This window comes from Pleurodeles waltl, chromosome 3_1, assembly GCF_031143425.1.
Source record: "Pleurodeles waltl isolate 20211129_DDA chromosome 3_1, aPleWal1.hap1.20221129, whole genome shotgun sequence".
In the NCBI taxonomy this organism is placed as follows: Eukaryota; Metazoa; Chordata; class Amphibia; order Caudata; family Salamandridae; genus Pleurodeles; species Pleurodeles waltl.
The window spans coordinates 1,666,826,284-1,666,846,470 of record NC_090440.1 but is presented as its reverse complement, the minus strand read 5'-3'; positions in this window follow the sequence as shown (position 1 = coordinate 1,666,846,470).

Here is a 20,187-nt window from a genome sequence, read left to right as displayed (position 1 = left end):
GCAAGGTTGGGGTCGGTAGGTTCGGCAGGCGGGTTTCGAGCGAGGCCGGAGTTCAGCTGGGCTTCGCTGACTTTGCTCCAGCTGCGGCGGGGGATCTATTGGGTGCGGTGGTTGGTGGGTTTCCGGAAGGTGAAGTGGATGCAGCAGTGGTCGGTCCAGGGGAGTTCAGTGGTGTGGCTGAAGGTCACGTGGGAGCTTGCGGAGAAGACGGGGTGCAGCGTGTGGCTGGCGGAGTGGGTTGGTGTTGTGACGAGCTGTCTGAGTCCGAGGGTGGTGAGGTTGTCAATCAGGGTGGTGGTTTTGGTGTTGTTGTTATTCTCAAGGTGAAAGTTCAGATCTCCGAGGAGGATGTATTCTGATGATGTTGGCGATGGAGTCGCAGAACTGAGGCCGTGGTCCGGGGGTCTCAAGATGAGAGTTCCTCTGAGGGTGGTGTTGGGGTTGGTGTGGATCTGGAAGTGCAGGTGTTCGGTGGTGCTGAGGGTGTCGTCGGTGCAGGTCGTGACCCTGATGGTGCTCTTGTGGACTCTGGCGATTCTGCCTCCGACTCCGTTGGTGCGGTCCCTGTGGGTAATCTTGTAGCCATCCGGAATGGCTATGGCGATGTCCGGGGCTGAGGAGTCATTCATCCAGCTCTCTGTCAGGAAGGCGACGTCCGGGGCGGAGGTGTCAAGCAGGTCCCAGAGTTTGATGGCATGGTTGCGTGCGGAGCGGGTGTTCAGTAGGATGCATCGGAGGTGGTTGCGATCTGTCTCAGCGGGTGGTTTGGAGGCTGGTGAAGCTGCAGTTCCGGCAGGTGAAGGGTCCTTGGGTGTGCTTCGGGGCGGCCAGGAAGCAGGTGTGTGATCTCCCGGTGTTGAGTGCAAGGGGGGTGCTGGCGGTGTAATGGCATTGGTCATTGTGGCGGTCGCGGGGACCAGGGGTCCTGGCGCTGGGTGAATTCAAGGCGTGGACGGGCGCAGACGGGCTTGCCTCTGGCGCAGCTGCCATTGAGAAGGGGAGGTGGGAGGGAGGGGCAGCTGGGAGGTGGGAGCGGTGCACGAATGGGCGCGCGAGGTGGCAGGGATGCAAGGGACGCAGCGGCGGAAATACCGAAGGGGGAGAGAGCGGGAAGGGCAACACTGCAAAAATGGCAAAAGCAGAGACAAAAAACAGTAAAACTGCAGAAAAAGGCAAAAGCAGAGACAAAAATCAGTTAAAAGGCAGAAAGAGGAAAAAACACACCTTTGTGTATCTGGGACTGAATGAAATCCATGGGAGATGCATGGGAACGCCCTGTTCCACCTATAGTACGCCACCCAGAATGAAATGTAATGTAATACAGCACATGCAGCTGCATTGCGTTACATTTTCTTTACAAAGCCAGGCAAGGCAACGCAAATTGACCCTTGCATAGCTTTGTAAATATGTACTAGCATTTTGAGTCGTGGATGCACCACAAAAGTGGTGCAATCATGAAGCAAAATTTTTGTAATATATGTTCCATAGAGCTTAGCAGAACAGGCACACTGTTGAATATCGCTGTGTTAAACTTGAGTCTCCCCAGCTCTATTTAGAGTCGGAAGAAGCATCAGTTTTACACTGGCGGAGCTTCCACTGACTCTGCCAGTCTAAACCTTTGACTTAGTGGCCCATCAGCCAACAGGCTGCCAACATAGCGTTCGTCCTGACATATTGAGAGCGGGCAGCCATCACATATTACCTGAGTGCGTCCAATATGCGAAGCTTGGCGGGCGCAGCCAGCAAAAATGGCCGCCATGCACAGATATAAAAATCCGTGCACATTGGGCCATGTAATTTTTTTGTTCTGAGGAAAGAAACTCATGCTTTGCAAAACGTAGCTGCTGTGAAGGGAGCTGCCCAGCTCCCTTCATGTGCTATGTAAGCCATGGTACCCCATGGCAATAGGACATGAACCTGGGATAATGAATTGTGAATGAGACAATGATCCCTGTGGGAAAGATTTCAAAAACAGTTGAGAGGACAGTTAATGTAATGCATAATTAATTAAAGAAAATGCCATGACACATATATTGAAAATCAGCATAAAGCTATATCTTGAAATTACAAACACAGAGCTGGCAATGCAATATGCTCATGTATTCGTTTACTCTGTCTATCACATCAGTCAATGGCAAATTGTGAAAAATATGCAAGTAAGTGGTCTGTTTTGGTGTTTCACTTGATATGATATTGTCAACAAGTGTGAGAAAAAACATGTGGCTGTCAAGGCTCTTGTTCCTTTTTTTAAGAAGGATTTGGACTTCTTAAATCAGAGCAAGAATAAATACTTTTTGGTCCACAAATCGACCTGTGGATGGGGTTTCAACCAATTTAGAGAGTAGAATCATTATCAGGATAGACAGCATAAAAGGCCCAGAACCTAGCTGAAAGAGAACAAGACAACAATGAAGGCCTCAGTTGGAGGAGAGTGAAGGAGCCAGGACTAAGATATGAAGGGACTGTTATTGGGAGAAGGTGACCAGAGGTTCCAGTTCCTGGAAGGAGCCATGGATTAATTTTGGTATCGATGAGCAGACAGTGCGAGGTGTCACAAGAAGGAATTACTTACTGGCAAGGCTGGGCCTAAAAAGGAGACAAGAATGAAAATACATAGTGATAATATTACTTATTACAGGAGCCATTTTTATGAACCCCGACACAGGAGGACCACTACAAATGCCATATTATCAGTTGTCAAGGAAAGGAGAATCAAGCCAAAGTCCTGGGATATGTGAAAATACAATACACAGTAACTCAAGGCCTGAATCGGCATGGTTAAGGGATAGAGATAGAAAGATAACTCAAAGGTAAAGAAGGTGTGTTTGAAATGACGCGTTCTGCAGGGTCACCCCCAAACTTTTTGCCATTTACCCTCCACTTTTTACTATATGTTTTTGTTGGCTTTAGGACTCTAAGCGTTTTACCACTGTTCAATGGTGCTAAATTGCACGTGCTTCTTCATACACTGGTGTACCCACCACTGGCATATTTAATTTGCTTGTAAGTCCCTTGTAAAGTGGTAGACCATATACCCAGGGTCTGTATATTAGATACTAATAGTGGGCTTGCAGCACTGATTGTGCCACCCACTTGAGTAGCTGTTTAAACATCTCGGGCCTGCCACTGCAGAGCCTAAGTGTGCAGCTTTACTGGCACTTCGACTTGGCATTTTAAGCTGCTTGCCAAGCCTTAAACTCCCCTTTTATTACATACTGGTCTCTCCTGAGGAAGGCCCTAGGTAGCCCATAGTGCAGGGTTCTATGTAATTAAAGTTGGATTTAATATTACTATTTTAGAAATGCCACTTTTAGAAAGTGGGCATTTCTCTGCTCCTACTGCTCTGTGTGCCTTGCAGCCTATCTCCAACACATGTCTGGGTAAGGTGACACCTATACTTTGGGCATTCCCTCTAGACAGCCAGTACATGTCTGGCATAGGTGACTGCTAAGCATTGTGCATTCCCTTTGGATAGCCACAACACAGGAAGGTCAGGTGTGTTTGAGCACTCATCTGCATTCATCTGCATTCTTATGGGCCTTCCTCAACAGGAAAGGTGGAGGTGAGCTGACACTTACACTTCAATAGGGAAGTGCCTGCCCCGTCACAAAGGACTGATTACCCCTACTGGTAGTCTGGAGCCTGGGTTCGGAAAAGAGGACCTCGATGCATTCCAAAGACCCTTCTTTGAAGCCATCCCAACTTCAAAGGCACATTTGGGTATACAAACTGGGTATCTGACCCCACCAAATCAGCACACTACAGGATCTGGGAAGACCTCTGCTTGGAGTAAGGACTGCTGTCCTGCCAGAAGTGCCACACTTCTGGACTGCTTTCCAAGCAGTGTGGCTTAATGGGTTACCCTGCTGCCTGCTGATTTCTAGCCATTGGAGGAAGGACTGGACCCTCTCATCTGACCCAGAGAGACTCCAAGGGGATGCTGGCTTGCCCCTGTTCTCCTGCAGTCTCAGAGACATAAAAGACTGCCTGCAACTCTGCTTTTGCTGCTGACCTCTGTCATCTGTGAGTCCTACCCTTGTTTCATGTGCCCCCTCCAGTCCTGGGCCTCAGAAGTTGTTTCTGCAGCTGTTTTACTATAAAACTGAAGTATTGTCACCTTTTTGCTGATCAGAGCCAACGCATCACCCTTCCATGCTGTTTGACAACATCCAATTTCGCTTCTACAGCCTTTGCGGCCATATGATGATGCTCAGCGTGGATCAACGGCACCGCTTTGCCTTTATCTCAATGGAGTACGATGCCAACGTTGGACCCGACTGCAGGGCTCCCCACTGACGCATCGACCGGACTGCGTGGATCGAATCCAATCCCTCACATTTGCATTGCTCCTCGATGCTTTGCTCCAAGCAAGGTAGTCTTTCAGCAGGCTTTGCACAAGACCTGTAGCCGGCCTGCCCTCCATCACAGTCAGAGTGAACTGTGAATTTATCCCAGTCTATTATGACCTCAAGTAACCTTTTAGCACTATTGACTTCTAACCTCAATTTTTGGTTTATTGCTTAAAAGTTCATATCTCTGATTTTAATGGTTGGATTTTTGTCGTTTTGGCCCCATTTTACTCAGATAAATATTCTCTATTTTTTCTAAACCTGCACTCAGTCTTTTTGTGGTGTTTTCATTGTGTTTCTGTGACTGTCTGTGTTTTTCACAAATACACATTTCCTCTTTAGATAAGCTTGCCTACTCTGTGCCAAACTACCAGAGGGTGAGCACAGGTTATCTCTAAGTGTGTATGTAGCTTACCCTGTCTAGAAGTGGTGGTTCCGGCTTGTACAGGGTGCATACTCTGACAACCAGAAACCCCAGTTCTAACAGGGTGGCAGAGAAGGATTCTTATGCCCACCAAGTGATAATGTGCTGGATAGAGCACAAATATGAATAGGAATTATTGGATGCTAGCTTGTCTCGGAAGGAGTATGGCTGGTGAGATTGCAGAGTGGTGGATCTGAATCAGTTGCAAGAATGTCAAGTGGAGTTGTGATCCCTGATGTACAACTAAAGAAGACAGACAACCGCAAAAGAACTTGAAATTCAGCAAGCTACAGACTGAATTACTTTAAAGTTATTATAACTTTGAATTTATCTCTCAACTTCTCTTTATAACGAGGTGATGAACCTGCATGGTATAAAAGTTTAGAAACAATACAATGCTCTTCTGATGGGCCCTGATCACCACTATGTAAAAGACATCATGGAGGACATCCAGCAGTCAGCAGGGTCGTAGACATGTACCATCCCATGGGTTGCCTTTGTGACTGATGTTGCTTTCTAGGAAAGAACTTTCGCTAGGTATCCAGGGTAGGGTAGCAGCACCATATGGCAGGTAGTTCTATGATCTAACTCAACATCCTGTGCCAGATCTATTTCCCCCATGAACCACACGCTCACATTCAGACTACAAGCCGTGTCTCTTCTGGGCACAGACATGTTCGGATCGAGGCCAGGGAAAACACCTGAGAAATGTGACGCACAGCACTGAGTAGATGCGAACACTGTCAGAAGAGGTGCTTAAAAATATATCTATGTTGCTTGTGTTTTTGCAACCAAAATCCAAACAGGAAGAGAGAGCAGGTGAGTGGAAAGAGTGAGAGTCGAAGGTTACATGCTGAAACACTAGTGAAAGGAAATGTGAGTGTATTACAAATGGTGGCAAAACTTAAGGCATTTGCGCACATGTACAAACTGTTCTACAGAAGACTGGCATTCATTTCTGAAGAGTATTGATCTACCAATAGAGGAGACATTCAATAGCCCAAAAAGGTGTGCGTTAATAACAGGCAGGGGGCACTGCAGAAATAATCTGAGTTGACACTGTGCTGTAGAAACAAGTGGTTGCACGATGGCTACAATACATAGACCTCTTTTCGGTTGGACCTTTATTTTGGTGCACCAATAAGGCACCCTCAAATCAAGGGTACTGCATGGCACAGTATTTACCGGGTACATATTACCACACATTTTGTAATTCCAATGGAAAGAGGCCCGTATCCAAAAAGAAACACAGATCATACCAAAGAAAGAGCATTACAGAACTCACATATAAAGGCAACAAAAACCAGCGGTATGGAAGGAATGCTTGAATTGATCTCAACCACTCACGAACGCTTAGGGCTGTACTCCATTCCCCTTTTTTTGCCTAGTATGCCATTCTTGGCAGAGACGTGGCACATGCAAATCGGCCTTGATCTTGCTCCAAAAAGGAACAGTCCACTTTGAAATACTAGACCAGGCACCCTCCAGATGGGTGAACAACGCTGAAGCAGATCTCTGGGTCTGGTCCAGGCCCAGGGATATAGCTTTTGGGAGAGGTGGGGAAGGTTTGTGGTGTTACACCCCCCGGAAACGTATTATTTAATAAATAGTTGTGTACACAATACTTGAGTCGGGTATGATAAGGTGTCTGTTGGATTTCACCTGGGATTTTTAAATACTCACTCAGACAAAAATACACATAAACTCTCATCTCTGTTTTGAAGGTCATAAAAATGGTTATTTTAGAAAATACTGTTTGTTTAAATACGCCTCACAATCCACACTCCTTTGCTTTTCCACTGGCTCTTAACCCCCCCTCATGCAATGCTTCTCACATAATGATTAACAAGATTTGTCAGTGTGATTGTCAGAAAATCTGAAGTTCACACCTCCTAGTCTTACTGACCAAGTCAGTCTTACTGACCCCTGTCCCTACTTCTGTGTACTTCAAAAAACAATCTGTTTTTCATTAGCACACTTGTGGCATCAGTTAGCAGCATACTATTCCTGAACGAGTATCATGCCTCTATGAGGACGGTATGGGTCTCTCACACATTTTCTGGAGAATTAATGATGTCATTGCTGAGACCATGGTCTACTGCCCGGGTGGGTATTGCACCTCTGTGCGCACTGACAGATACTGTGGCCAGGAACCTTGGTAAGATTGTCATCACTGCAGTCAAAATAGAATATTGCCTTTGGAGCACAGATAGGCCACCAATATTTTTAAAGAGTCTTTATGGGCCTTTTGTTATTTTATTGTGGCACTATCTAGGGATGATTGCTTGAGGCTACTGCTTTACCTTGTCTGTTGCAAGAGTCACCTTTACATCAAGTCCTGTGACCAAAAGAGCTTTATTCAGCCTTACGTAATAAAAAATCCTAATTATAATTTTTTTTACAAATAAACATAAACATACATATAGGGAATCTGGGTCAGCCCTTTTCATCCATTACACACAGCTGTCACCACTACCTCTAACATGAGAAAATGGTTCAACCCACTTCAGTCATTGGCTCTCTTGAACTGTGAGTGATTAGATGAAATTAATGATAAGAAGCCATGCTATGTGGCAACACTAGCCTTCAGCATTCTGTCGATCGACTCCTAAGAAGAAAAACTTTGGACCCCAGCACTCATTATTTATTTATCTATTTATTTATTTATTTATTTATTTATGTATTTATTTATTTCACAAATTAAGCATGCTTGCTTGCGGTTAGTGGCTGCACCCCCTGCCTAACCACTAGGGGTCAGACCATGCTGTGAGGATAGGCAATTGCCTTGCGCAATCTTGCTTTTGTAACTAACGGGTAACTTTTGGTTAGGCCCAAGTGTACTCTGTAGACAAACCTGAATGTTGCTGCTAAGAAGGCCATCGCTTAGGCCCCTACAGATCCAGGTTACAGGTAAACACCACTTCCCGAGAGCCTCTTGACCCCAACTCCTGCTTTCGGTTCCCCGACCAACACATGGCCATTCTAGTCCTCCATCCTTGTCATATGCTTCCACAAAACCTCCCTCTTTAACAGGTATCATGCATCTTAATGTCCAGAAAAACACATACCATACTTCATTCAGTTCATGTACTTGCTGTTTCACTGTGTAAGAGAAGTGTGCACCCACGAGGCCTACGCCCGGCCCAGACTTAGTGTGGGAGAAAGAAGGGAAGCAAGCTTACACTGTCCTGTGTGACAAGGACACTTCAAATGTTACTACGTGTGAAGCCTTGTGAAGTTCTTTAGAGTTGTTTTAAGATTAAAGATAGAATGACAAAATAGTTTTCCTTAATTAGGAGAAAAAGTTATTTTTTCCTTTGGTGTAATGGCTGTGCCAGGTTCCCTTGAAATGCAGAGCATCAGATGCTGATGAGTGCCCCACAGATGCAGGAGAAAAGGCCATGTGTTTACATTCTTAACAAGAATTTGCAATGGAATGGGCCTCGCATTTGCTCGACTTAGAGCTATTAGCATTGTAAAGTCCTAACCCGACTTTTACTGTCATATAAAATGAAAATGAAAAGTAATACAGTTTTACGTAAGCGAGCCGATTTAAAACACCACACCATGAGCGTGAAGGAACACACAAAATGAAACAGAAGTTCACTCAGAGTCAAACCCATTGGCAAATGTGCAGCGAGATCTTAACAATGTGGAGTCCTCTTCCCTATTTCGATTCCTTTTCAGAGTATCACTTTCACCTCTTCAAGTTCTGTCAAAATACTGGAATCAGCTATTGCAAAAAACTATCATTATTCCCTCAAGTTAATGTTGTGACCAAGAATGTATTTTTAAAGTCCATCCCAGCATGGGATTTTACTACCACCTACTATAGGATTACAACTCAATAAACCTCATTTAAACTGGAATTATAACCCATATGTGTGTGTCTGTATTTATCTGTGTGTGCATGTGCATACACAAGCATGAACGCTACTGGAGAGGTATGTTGGTGTTGGCTGAATGTATATTGTACTAGCCTTCGTTGTCCTTTTACATTTTGCCCTGCTACAACAGTGGTACCATAACTTAATATTTTGTTTTTGGAACCCAGTCATCTTTTGAGCGTGTTTTTTTATTTTATGGGTCCTCAATTCATTTGCACAGGAAGTGATGTTGCTGGATTGCCCATCATCCATTTGCAAAGGAAGTGACATCAATGGATTCCCCTTCATCTATATGCCAGGAGTGACTTCACACCTTTCCCCTCCCAGAAATTAATTACAGTTGCGTTGCAGACACACTGTGGACACACAGAGGGGGTTATTCTAACTTTGGAGGAGTGTTAATCCGTCCCAAAAGTGACGGTAAAGTGACGGATATACCACCAGCCGTATTACGAGTTCCATAGGATATAATGGACTCGTAATACGGCTGGTGGTAAATCCGTCACTTTTCCGTCACTTTTGGGACGGATTAACACCTCCTCCAAAGTTAGAATAACCCCCAGAGTGTCTCAGTGGTGTACCAGAGGTGCCTCCAAGGCCAAGCCTGTTTGCACCTTCAGTGCCTGGACTGCACCCAGCACCAGGAAACCTGGTCTTCCCCTCTCTTCCCGCTACCTTGCAGTAACCCTCAGTGCCATCAACCTCTAGCTGCTCCTCCACATTCTTCTGCCTTGCCATTCTTTTGCTTTGTCACACCATACAACAATAAGGGAGTGTTCTCCTGGGCTTCGTGCGCTTAACCGCACCCAGCACTCACTACACCCACACCAATTGCACCCAACACCCCAAACTCTCACACTAACACAGTCCAGCAACAACCCACACAACTTTCCTCTACACTTGCATGTATGCTCCTCAACACCTGCTCACTCACGAAACACACCACAAAGATCTGAAACCTGCTGCACAACAACTCCCTTGACCTACTTTTCTTCAGGGTAACCTGGTTGAATCCTGCATTGGCACCTGACCACTAGGGAGCAAGGGAAGTTTTAATTCTGCCAACAGGATTGGAGGAATATAGTAATTTCCTCTTACTTATGTAACGCGGATTACTAATAAATTCTGCTGGTCCGCCAGCAGAAATAAGTCAGCACTGTAATGTTTTTTAAACCGGGCTAGAAGAGGGAGCAGTCCCTCTCTGTTTAAAAACCTTTAAACTGTTATCTACCGTGATTTTTTAACATAGAAGGGCTGCTCCCTTTTCCAGCTCTGTTTGAAGTACTACAGCCATCCAGGACCGCTTTGAATCTGTATTTTTATGTGGACAGGTGAGTGGATTTGTAAAGCCAGCCTTTATCAGTGCATTAAAACAAACAAAATATATGTGAGAATGGGGCTATGGAAAGATGAGAGGCACTTTTGCAAGGTGGTAGTGAGGGAAGAAGGAGGTCATGGGGGTGTCAAAAAAGATTGTCACACCAGTCGTCACTAGCCCTAAAACTGGCCCTGGGGCACTGCATACCCTCTCAGCGCCCTTACATAAGTATATAAGAGCACTGAGTGGTATACACAGGAGTAGATACCCCTCCATGCCCTTACATACTTTTGTATGTCAGGGCACTGAGGGGTATGCAGTGCCCTGGAGTGCATAAGCTTTGGTGCTCGTACTTAAGTACATAAGGGCACTGAGGAGCATGCACTGCACTGGAGTGCATAACCCTCAGTGCCCTTACATACTTATGAATATGCACTGAATTGCACTGCAGTGCATACCCCATAAATTTGTAAGAGCACCAGGGGGTATGCACTGGAAGTGGATACCCCTCGGTGCCTTACATACCTATTTAGGGGCAATGAGGGGTATGCACTGTACTGCACTGCATACCCCTCATAAGGGCACAGGGAGTATGCACTGGACTAGATACCCTTTGGTGCCTTTGCATACTTAAGCAAGGGCACCGAGGGGGATGCACTTCACATTGTGGTGCCCATTCTGCTACTTCATGGAATTCTGCATAATTTTAATGCAATTACGAGGAATTCTGCAGAATGAAGCTCCGCTAATTCCACCAACCCCATAACCATTCACCCTGGCTACAAGATCGCCAGGCAAGACACACCTCACAATCCCAGAGATGGAATTTCCATCCTCTGCAAGAATGTGTTCAACTGTACCACCTTTATGGACATGTGTTTCTCCAGTGTTGAATACCTGTTGTTCAAGCACAATGTCACAGCCAAATTCATCAGTAAGTGGCACCCTCATTTAAATGAAAAAAGGAATACATGAAAAAGGAATACTATCGCACACACTGTCCTCGATAAAGTAATCTGGTTTGAACAATTATCAACTGATAAAGGTGCTGTGTTAGATGGGATCCTGCCCAGATCCCGCTAACAATTCTGAAAATTAGCTAGAGCCAAATAATTGTGCACTAATCCCAACACACACTTTGAGGGCAGAATAGGCTCAATTTGTGCATGAAATGGAACCTTAATTTAACAGTTCTTTAAGAACGATATCTTATTTTTTCAATTCGTTATTTCATTGAATCTAAAGTCCATTCAATAATCTTCATGATGTGAAATCAAACTTGATAGGCTTTTGTTTAAAACAAATTCGTTAAATCTCAATGCATTTCTGGTACACACCCTTCATCAGGGGAACTATGAGAAAATTCAACATACAAACAAATCAGGCTGCAGGTATTATTAAGCATTATCAACAGTAAAAACCAATGAGTTGTTTTTCAACTATGTCCTATTGGTGAGTATACATGATTCTTCATGCAGAAACTCTCATTTACACACCAAAGGGACCACCTCCACCAATACCATCCCATAATTTGTTTCACCATTCACTCTTGATTTGACGGTAGCAAATAGACCCACTCAGAGACCTGAACTTCCACCTGGAAGACCAAGCCAACCCCAACTCAAAAGCACTCATTGACATTTTGGAAACCTGGCCCACACCCAATGCGCAGAGGGACCTACCCATGCTGCTGGACACCTCCTGGACACTACTTTCACCACTTTCAACAATATCTGAGTTGACAAGTCCACACCAGACTACTGGACAGACCAAGCCTTGTCAAGTTCAGCATCCTCGTCCTGGTCCAATCCACATGTACCACCACCAGACCAGCCCACCAAAACTGGAACAGCATCACTGACATGGATTGGAACATCACTCTCCACACCCACTGACATGAACACAGCAACAGCCACCCGAAGTCATCAAGAATTTCAACAACTGGATCAGCTTCTGTGCTGACTCCCTGGACCCTTTTAAATACAGCAATGCAATAACGTCTAGACCATAGGCTCATTGGTACAATGAGGAATTCAAATTAATGAAATGCCACTGCAAACAACTGGAGCACAAATACAGAATGAACCAGGGCATTCTGGACAGCAGCAAGTTCAAAACCACTGCGAGTACTATCACCAAATGATCCGGCCCATAAACATGCCACTTTGGTGGACTGCATCAATGCCAACATCAACAGAAGCAAATACATCTTTGTCATTGTGAAGGATTTTATCTAAGCCGTGGCAGCCTCCAGGATCAATGCCTGCATAAATGAAGACCAACTGTATGAAGGTGAAGAACGACAAGCCCAAAATTATGAGCTTTGGGCAGAGCACTTTGCTGTGGGGCTCCACATCCACTCTTGGGCCAACAGAGCTAAGACCAACACCCACCCCCACCAACCACACCAAGAACCTCAGGCTCATCATCAATAACAAACTCAACATGACTGTGCAAGTCAATGCGATCACCACTTTATGAGTCCATACCCTGAAGATGCTGATTAAGATTTTCAAATAGCTGCAATCAGCACCAGAAAACTGACACGCAAGCCACCATCACTAGCAAGCTGGGCTATGGAAACACCCTCTTTGCCGAGATCAACATAAAATTCACCATAAGGCTGCAGACCATTCAGAATTTGGAATCTAGAATCACTCTCAACCTCCCACGCCGCACTCACATCACAACACACCTGGAGGAGCTCTTCTGGTCCCCCACTCACAAACAAGCACAATTCAAACTCCTCACCCAAACTTTCAAAATGCTACATAACATTAGCCCAGCATACCTCAGCAATCGCATCAGTTTCCACCAATCTTCCAGACACCGCCGCCCGTCCAGGCTTCCACTTGCACACATTCCACACATATGGAAAACCAGATCCAGCTGTTGAGCCTTCTCATACATTGCTCCTAAAGCACTTACTGACTTGCGACTACATATAAGAGCCTCCTCCTCACTTCTTGAATTCCGCAAGAAGATGACAACCTGGCTTTTCAGGTAGTCCCAATAGGCCATATGTTTGCCTAGACACCTAACTGATCATTGCCAGTATAACCTCCTGGGTGAAAGTGCGCTCTACAAATCTGCAAAACATAACAGAACATAACATAACATGGGAGGCACATGGATCTTGGTATGAACAAGATATGTCCCAACACCTTAACTAACCCACTGACCAATAAGTGTGACTGTTCCAGCATGACCCACACATAGAGGGATGCCAACTGAGGGCGTTTAAAGTGTAGTAGTGCGGAAATCAGGGACACATATGGGTAACATTGATCATTTGGAAATACTCATAAAGCATTTCTGAATATTTATGCATGTGACCACTCCATGGAAACTGCAAAAGCAGCATCTTCTGAAAGGTAAAGTTGTAAATCTTTGTGAATTCCAAGAAAATCTGAAATTTGCACTAATTGTACAACCCTAAGGGGGCCTGTTTCTGACTTTGTGAATCTGGCCCAGTAAATTTGGAAGTGCCCAGAAAACCGAATAAACCCAGTACTTATTCTAAGCTAAGGCAGAGCAGACTCAATCGTTCCCTGGTGGAAGCACACATACATACTAATGATGAGACATCTGCAATTAGTTTGGTCCCTTCCATCCCTTATCACCAGAAAGTCATCCGTCTTCCTCAGTCTGCCAAAGAATGCAGCTGGAAAGAAAGCTTTGCCCTCGGGTGAGACAGGTGTAAAAGTTATCCTTGCCGGGAGCAAAAATTGTAGCACAGATGTTAAATAAAATAAGGCATCCAACACCGAGAAGTCGATCGTTGTGTCTGATTTATAACCCCTTTGCTTGTTCAAGAGTCTGTTCCGACATCATTACTGATTTATTGCTTCCATTTTACACTGAAAATTGGTGCGTTTAAAAACTGAAGTTATTTAATCCAGCTTTCTAAATGTGTTCTTTAAACATCGGATTACTGGGAAATCTCTTAGAACATTTGCAACAGAAAATGTTACCTAAATTAATAACAACATGCGGAAGGTAAACTGAAAGGAAAGCTTCATTAAGCTTTATCTATTATTTCTCAAACGATTACAATCCACAAATGCTTACAGGCTTTTTAATGCAGGCAAGTCGGGTGTCCCGTTGAAATCTTCTGCGTCTGTGTTTCTTCAATAAGGGCAGTTAGGGCAGAAACCATTGCCACAGAGTTATAGTCTTCCAACAGGAGGTTAAGGTCTCCGAGTCTGAATACGTTTTTGTGTTGATACAAGTTACTGAAGGATTTAGGAACCAAGGGACTGATTTACAAAGGCAAACTTATACTTTGGTGAAAGTTTACGATTTTTCCGTGTTCACAAAGGTATGTTATGAGTAGTTACTTTACGACTGGAGAGTCGGTACATAATGAGAGGACTCCTATCTTTATGTATGGTGTCTCCGCCATGAGTGTGGAGACTCCCCAGTGGTAAAGTTACTACCCATAACATACCTTTGTGAGTACGAAAAAATCGTAAACTTACATAAAAGTGGAAGCTTACCTTTGTGAATCAGACCCCTACGGGGATAATGCAGTTCTTGGGCTAAAGGATGCAATTCTCAATTTGACGCAGTGGTGCTGGAACAATTTCCATACTAGGGGTTCCGACATCAGTGTTACGTCACTGAACTCGCAGGGCTTCTGAAAAATCCCAACATCACACAAAGAACAAGTTTCACAAATGAGCCTCGCCCATTCAGCAGTAGAGTGGTAAGAGTTTAATAATAAGCTGGTGTTGCATTTAGGAGCATACTTTCACAAATATATTACTAAAGCATGGCGTGGTAGCCTACTGTCATTTACAGACAGAACCTTTTTCATTCAAATTACCACTAAACTTCCATAGACATACAATTGTACTGATCAAACTATATAACGTACAAACCATAATGTGTGGAAATTGGGTTTCTGTGAATATGTCATTTGCACATGACCAAGTGCCTTTATTTGTTTTGATTCCATTAAAATCTTTGTTCCCATTACACTTTAGAATTAGAAAAAAAGCTTAATTTTGCTTTCCTGTTTATTTATTTTGAAATGTTTGTATGGTTCATTTTTAAGTATTTAAATTCAGTTGTGTGTGAGAAAACGACATCCTACAGTCTTTCCATTCACACCAGCTAGATTATCACTTGTCAAATAGCTCACTTTCACACTTTGCCGTGAGGGAAAGTCAAGTAAACACTAATCCCATGTTAACAGAATAAGCAGCAATTTGTCAGAAAACTAGACTCACATTTGTCCTCTGTCTTTGATCGTACAGCAAATATGACAAGATAAAACAACATTTAAAGTCATCTTTAATCCTCATTCAGGTTGTGAACTCCAGCATGGTTATTTTGGAGGGTGCTGCAGCAACCCTGAGCCCCTACTTCCAGGCCTGTGGATGACGGTTTCAGCTCATGCACTAATTGTATTATTAGACCATGTACAAAATATTTACCCCACACTATTTTCTCACAGGTTGTCGCAGAGAAAACCTAGCAAAGATTTATTTTCTTTGCATGAAGCGTGAAATTCTAGTTCGTGCATACTGAAACATGTTCCAACGTGCTCAAATCAAAGATTTGCACTATTGACCAAGAATACAGCCTGAGTTGAAATCCTGTATCAGATGCTAGTGGGAGTTTGCACCTGCAATGCAATCAGCCACTGCGGTGTAATCAAGCCTTTAGTATCAATCCTGAACCAATGGCATGTCGAAAAACATTTCTGCACTGCAGGCATCCTAACAACGGTTGTTGTTAGCTATGGTTTTCAGCATCAAAAACCGGGAAGGACATAGATATAGAAATTGGACTACACTGCAAACAGTCAAGACCTTTTTCCAGGTTGGTAGATCTACACATATATAGATGTATCGAGATAGATTTATTCACTCAAAAAAAACAACAGTTAAAGTGATGTTATAGTTAGGTGTGGAAATGATGCACAAGTTAACAAATAAAAACAAAACATGCTGAAATACACAAGTTATAGTTTAGTGAACTGATTATAACTCACACCCCTCTTAAATATTACATCACTCATGCCAGGTTAAATTGTATCATTGATGGCATTACTGATTATATTTAAACAGCATCATTGTTGAAATTACTAATGAGATCAACCAAATGATTCTGACAGTGTGCCACAGGTTTTGTGAATAAGGAGTGATATAGCAAACTAAATCAATGGTTGGATTCATAAGCTTGTCTTCAAGCTTTTCAAATCAAGTAAAAGAAATTGAATATTTCAGAATTGAAGCACTTGTGATGGATGGCATTGTCTTTTTACTTGTATTCACGCAACAGATGAGTGCAGTGGTGGTAGACCACTTGGGGAGAACAAGCCACTGAACATCTTTGAACAATTAACCATTTGGTGAACCTTTGCTGAGAAAGACTGAAGGATGAGTAGGGTGTTAGGTGATCATGGAAGGGTGGGCAAAGAGCCTGGCCACAGACGAGGCAACACTGCCATTCCCCATTTGGCATGACTGAAGTCCATGTACAGCAGGTGTTGGCCACATGCAATGGGTTGAGAGTGGGGTCTGGCCATAGGACAAGCTTCCCGCTAGTCCCCTTTTGTATGATGGATGCAGGGTCTCATGTTACACAACGGCTTGCAGACAACCTCCACTGTGAATATCCAAAGTTTGTGCATGGTAGGACTTGATTGCTTGTGGAGGGTGATTGCAGGCCCTAGCCCTAGCCTTGGCTAAAGATCATGTGCAGTGGAGGTTTGATGTTTACAGAGGGAAGGGTACACGCCTTACTGGAGCATAGGAAGTGAGTCAATTTCCTGAGAGCCTATGACTGAGCTGTCATCAGTGATGCCATCAGCAATGTAATTTATCATGTCATCAGTAATGTAATATGTGAGGTCATAAGCAGTGCTTGTGGGGGGAAAAACTTACATTTTGTTCAACACACCATAAACCTGGCATATTTCAGTGTTTTCTGGTTTTATTTAACAGAGTAATTGGAATCCTGTGACGGGGTAGGGCACAGGGCCTGGCCTCTGACAGCCAACCCTTCCACTGTACATAGCCACATCTATTTATTCTTTGATCTCTCTGCTGAAACTCTCAACAATAGTGCTAATGATGCAAAGTTTATTCTGGGGTTGTTAATATGGATACCTGCACTCTAGGAACTGCATAGAGACTTCTAGAAGAAACTTAAAGTTAATGATAGGCTAGCCTTAAAGCACCTGAAAGTGCCAGAATGAATAAGAGAATGCATGAAAGAATGGACTGGTGTCACTGTGCCTGTCAACGAAGCGACAAGGACAGTGTTATAGTAATACTTAGCAAAGCCTAGTGCACCACTGTCAACCTTAGAAGAGGCAAATATTTCCACATTGCCAGGGAAGAGGCCAGAGATTGCACGCCCTGGTTAGTGAGAGTGAGTCAATGAATAAATGAATGTGTGAGTAAATGAACGAGTCAATGGGAAATGAAACAAAGGAGGAGTGAATAAGGGAGATAAGAATAGAATACTTGAATGGACAAAACTGTCTGTTAAGGATTTATGTAGCTATTGACCTCTAGAAGTGTGAAGGTTTGTAGATCAAATGCTTGATAATTGCAATCACTCAATAGAACATGAAGTTCTATCAGCCGTGGCATGGCCTCAGTTTGAATTTGGCACTTTTTATTCAAATACCTTTTAAAAAATTTGGACCAACATTATAAGAAGTGAATCTATTTTCTATTTAGCCCCATTGCTTTAAGTTGCTAAAGGTTGCTGCTGATGCTCTTCGGCATCACCTAAATGAAAAAAAATAGGAAAAATGGGATGGGATGAGGGGACCAACAGAAGCAGGGGAGTTGTGGCAACTAAACACCATTGAGCAGTGAAAAGCAAATTGGTGAAATGGAAGAGCAAATGAGAAGCTGGAGGAAGGAAGAATAATCCAAGCAGGACAACGCGGAGCAGGGAAAGCATCTGGAAGCAAAAGGACAAAGTAATTCCCTGCATTTAACCAATGGAATGATGCCAGTGATCCAATCAAAAGGATTGTAAAGAAGCTATGCTGGTGCAGAAGGAACAAAAAAGGGAAGATGAATGAGATCCATTGAATAAGAAACATGCATGAGATTGACAAGTATGCCAAAAAACGATAAGCAATGGGCTGGCCGATGCCCACTGTTCGCAATGGTATTGTACACAATTGGTCTAATAACAGCAGACACCTAAAGCTTCTTGTAGATGAGACCTAAAAATGAGCTCCCACTTCTATTATACAAGAGTGTCTCAGTAAACTGCTGGTCTTCTTCCCTGACTCTATCTTCTCCAAGGAAACATAAAAAGGGCTGTGATGAAGGCAATACTATTTTTCATGTAAACTCCACCAACAGTTGACTTTTTGCAACATAATCACACACACCCAATTACCTTGCCCATAACCCATCAATAAATCCAGCAACACAGCTCTTAACATGTATTATCAGTCAAGGAAATATTTTTTCAGAGCCAAATATTCTGTTCAAATTACAGACCACTGAAAGATCCACACCATTATGGATGGCACTAAAAAAATAGGTGTGTCCTATAGCCTGCTCTCCATAGTCTGAAGCCCTGCATCAGCAGGTGGGCCAAAGTTAGGCTTTGTCATGGAGGACCTTTTCTGGTGGTGCCCCTCTTTCTGTGACAGTCACACCACACACTGGAGGTTTTATGAGTGTCCCTAGGAAATGACAATTCTGTGAAGCATAAAACGACTAGCCAAGCGCCTCCTTCCTTCTTCCATGTGCATTGCCCATGCTCTAACCCAGATTCAGAAAGCTTCATCAGCCTCTATCTTTGGCAAGCAGATTTAAACAGGCAAGAAGTTGCTGTGGAGCAACCTAGAATACTACTGAAGAAGAATCATTCATTCATCCGTCTTCAGGGTTACCTATTTTTTATGAGAATACACCAGATATTTGCTTTTGTTTTAGATTTCTAGAAGTGCTAGAAGCTGGTACATGATTGTGAATTATTTGTTACAAAGGTAACTTACACTTGTAAGTAATACATGTAAGTTTACTCTTACACTTCTGAGTAACTTTTTGGCTATTTACCATTTACAAGTCTAAAGTTACTCTAAAGTGCCGACTGGCATGCCTCCATCCCCTGAAACTGAAGGTGTCACCAAACATACCGGTGTAATGTATTACTGGTAAAAAAGAGCAGCAGTAAGTCCAGCAGCAAGTATGGCCAGCAATCAGCATTGTAACACCCTTCATTCGACAATAAGGAAAGCAGGACTTAAAACAGAACGCCATAGCAAATAATGTTAAATTACATTCAATATTTTGAATTTTTAAACCTATTTACAAAATGAATGTAATGTTAAAAAATGAAAACTAAATTAGAAAGTGCATATTGTTATGTAATCAAATATTTTAGTAACTTTTTTAATGTAAATATAAATATCATTTTAAGTTTGAAAAAATAAAAATAGTGTTTGAAATTAATTCTACACATCATTGCTTGTAATTTATATTACATAATAAATAAATCTAAACATTTTACTTAAGTGTTTTTTAATAAATTTGAAAAAATAATGTTAATTTAAATTAATATATTTAAATTAATTGAATATTTATTCTAAATAAAGGTAATAGTTCTGTAGCAATTTTTTAAATTTGATTCTACATTTAAAGTATATATAATTAATTTACATTTAAATCCAATATAAAAATGAGTTTACAATTTTTTCTCAAGTTTAATAAATGTTTTCACGTTTTCATACATTTTACCATTGAGAGATCACCACCCCAGTTATTAACATTAAATTAAATTTAGCTATAGTTTTAAGAACTTTAAATAATGTATTTTCCTTTAATATTATTTCCCATCTGGTTTTATTCTAATGCCCTGCCTCCATTTTTAAGGGTTGAGTTTGTGAGAGCATGCGCCAGCACACGCGTCTCTCTTGCGAAACACTTATGTTACCAAAAAAGGGCTTGGAGACCACCAGTTGGTTACTATTTGTTGGCTTGCCTGGCACACTCATTTACAGCCTAGTAACTCATCACTGAAGCCTTAGTATCATTTCCATTCCTCTCTGTGGAGTAGGGACCAAGCACTGACTGATTTAACTTAATCAGTGCCCATCCGCTGCTCCCAACATGACTGAGGTACTATTTTGTTTTTTTTAACTTCTAGTGTCCCGCAAACAGAAGGAGTGTGACTGACAAAATCATGCCCAGCATGACAACCAAAAATTGCAAAATTTTA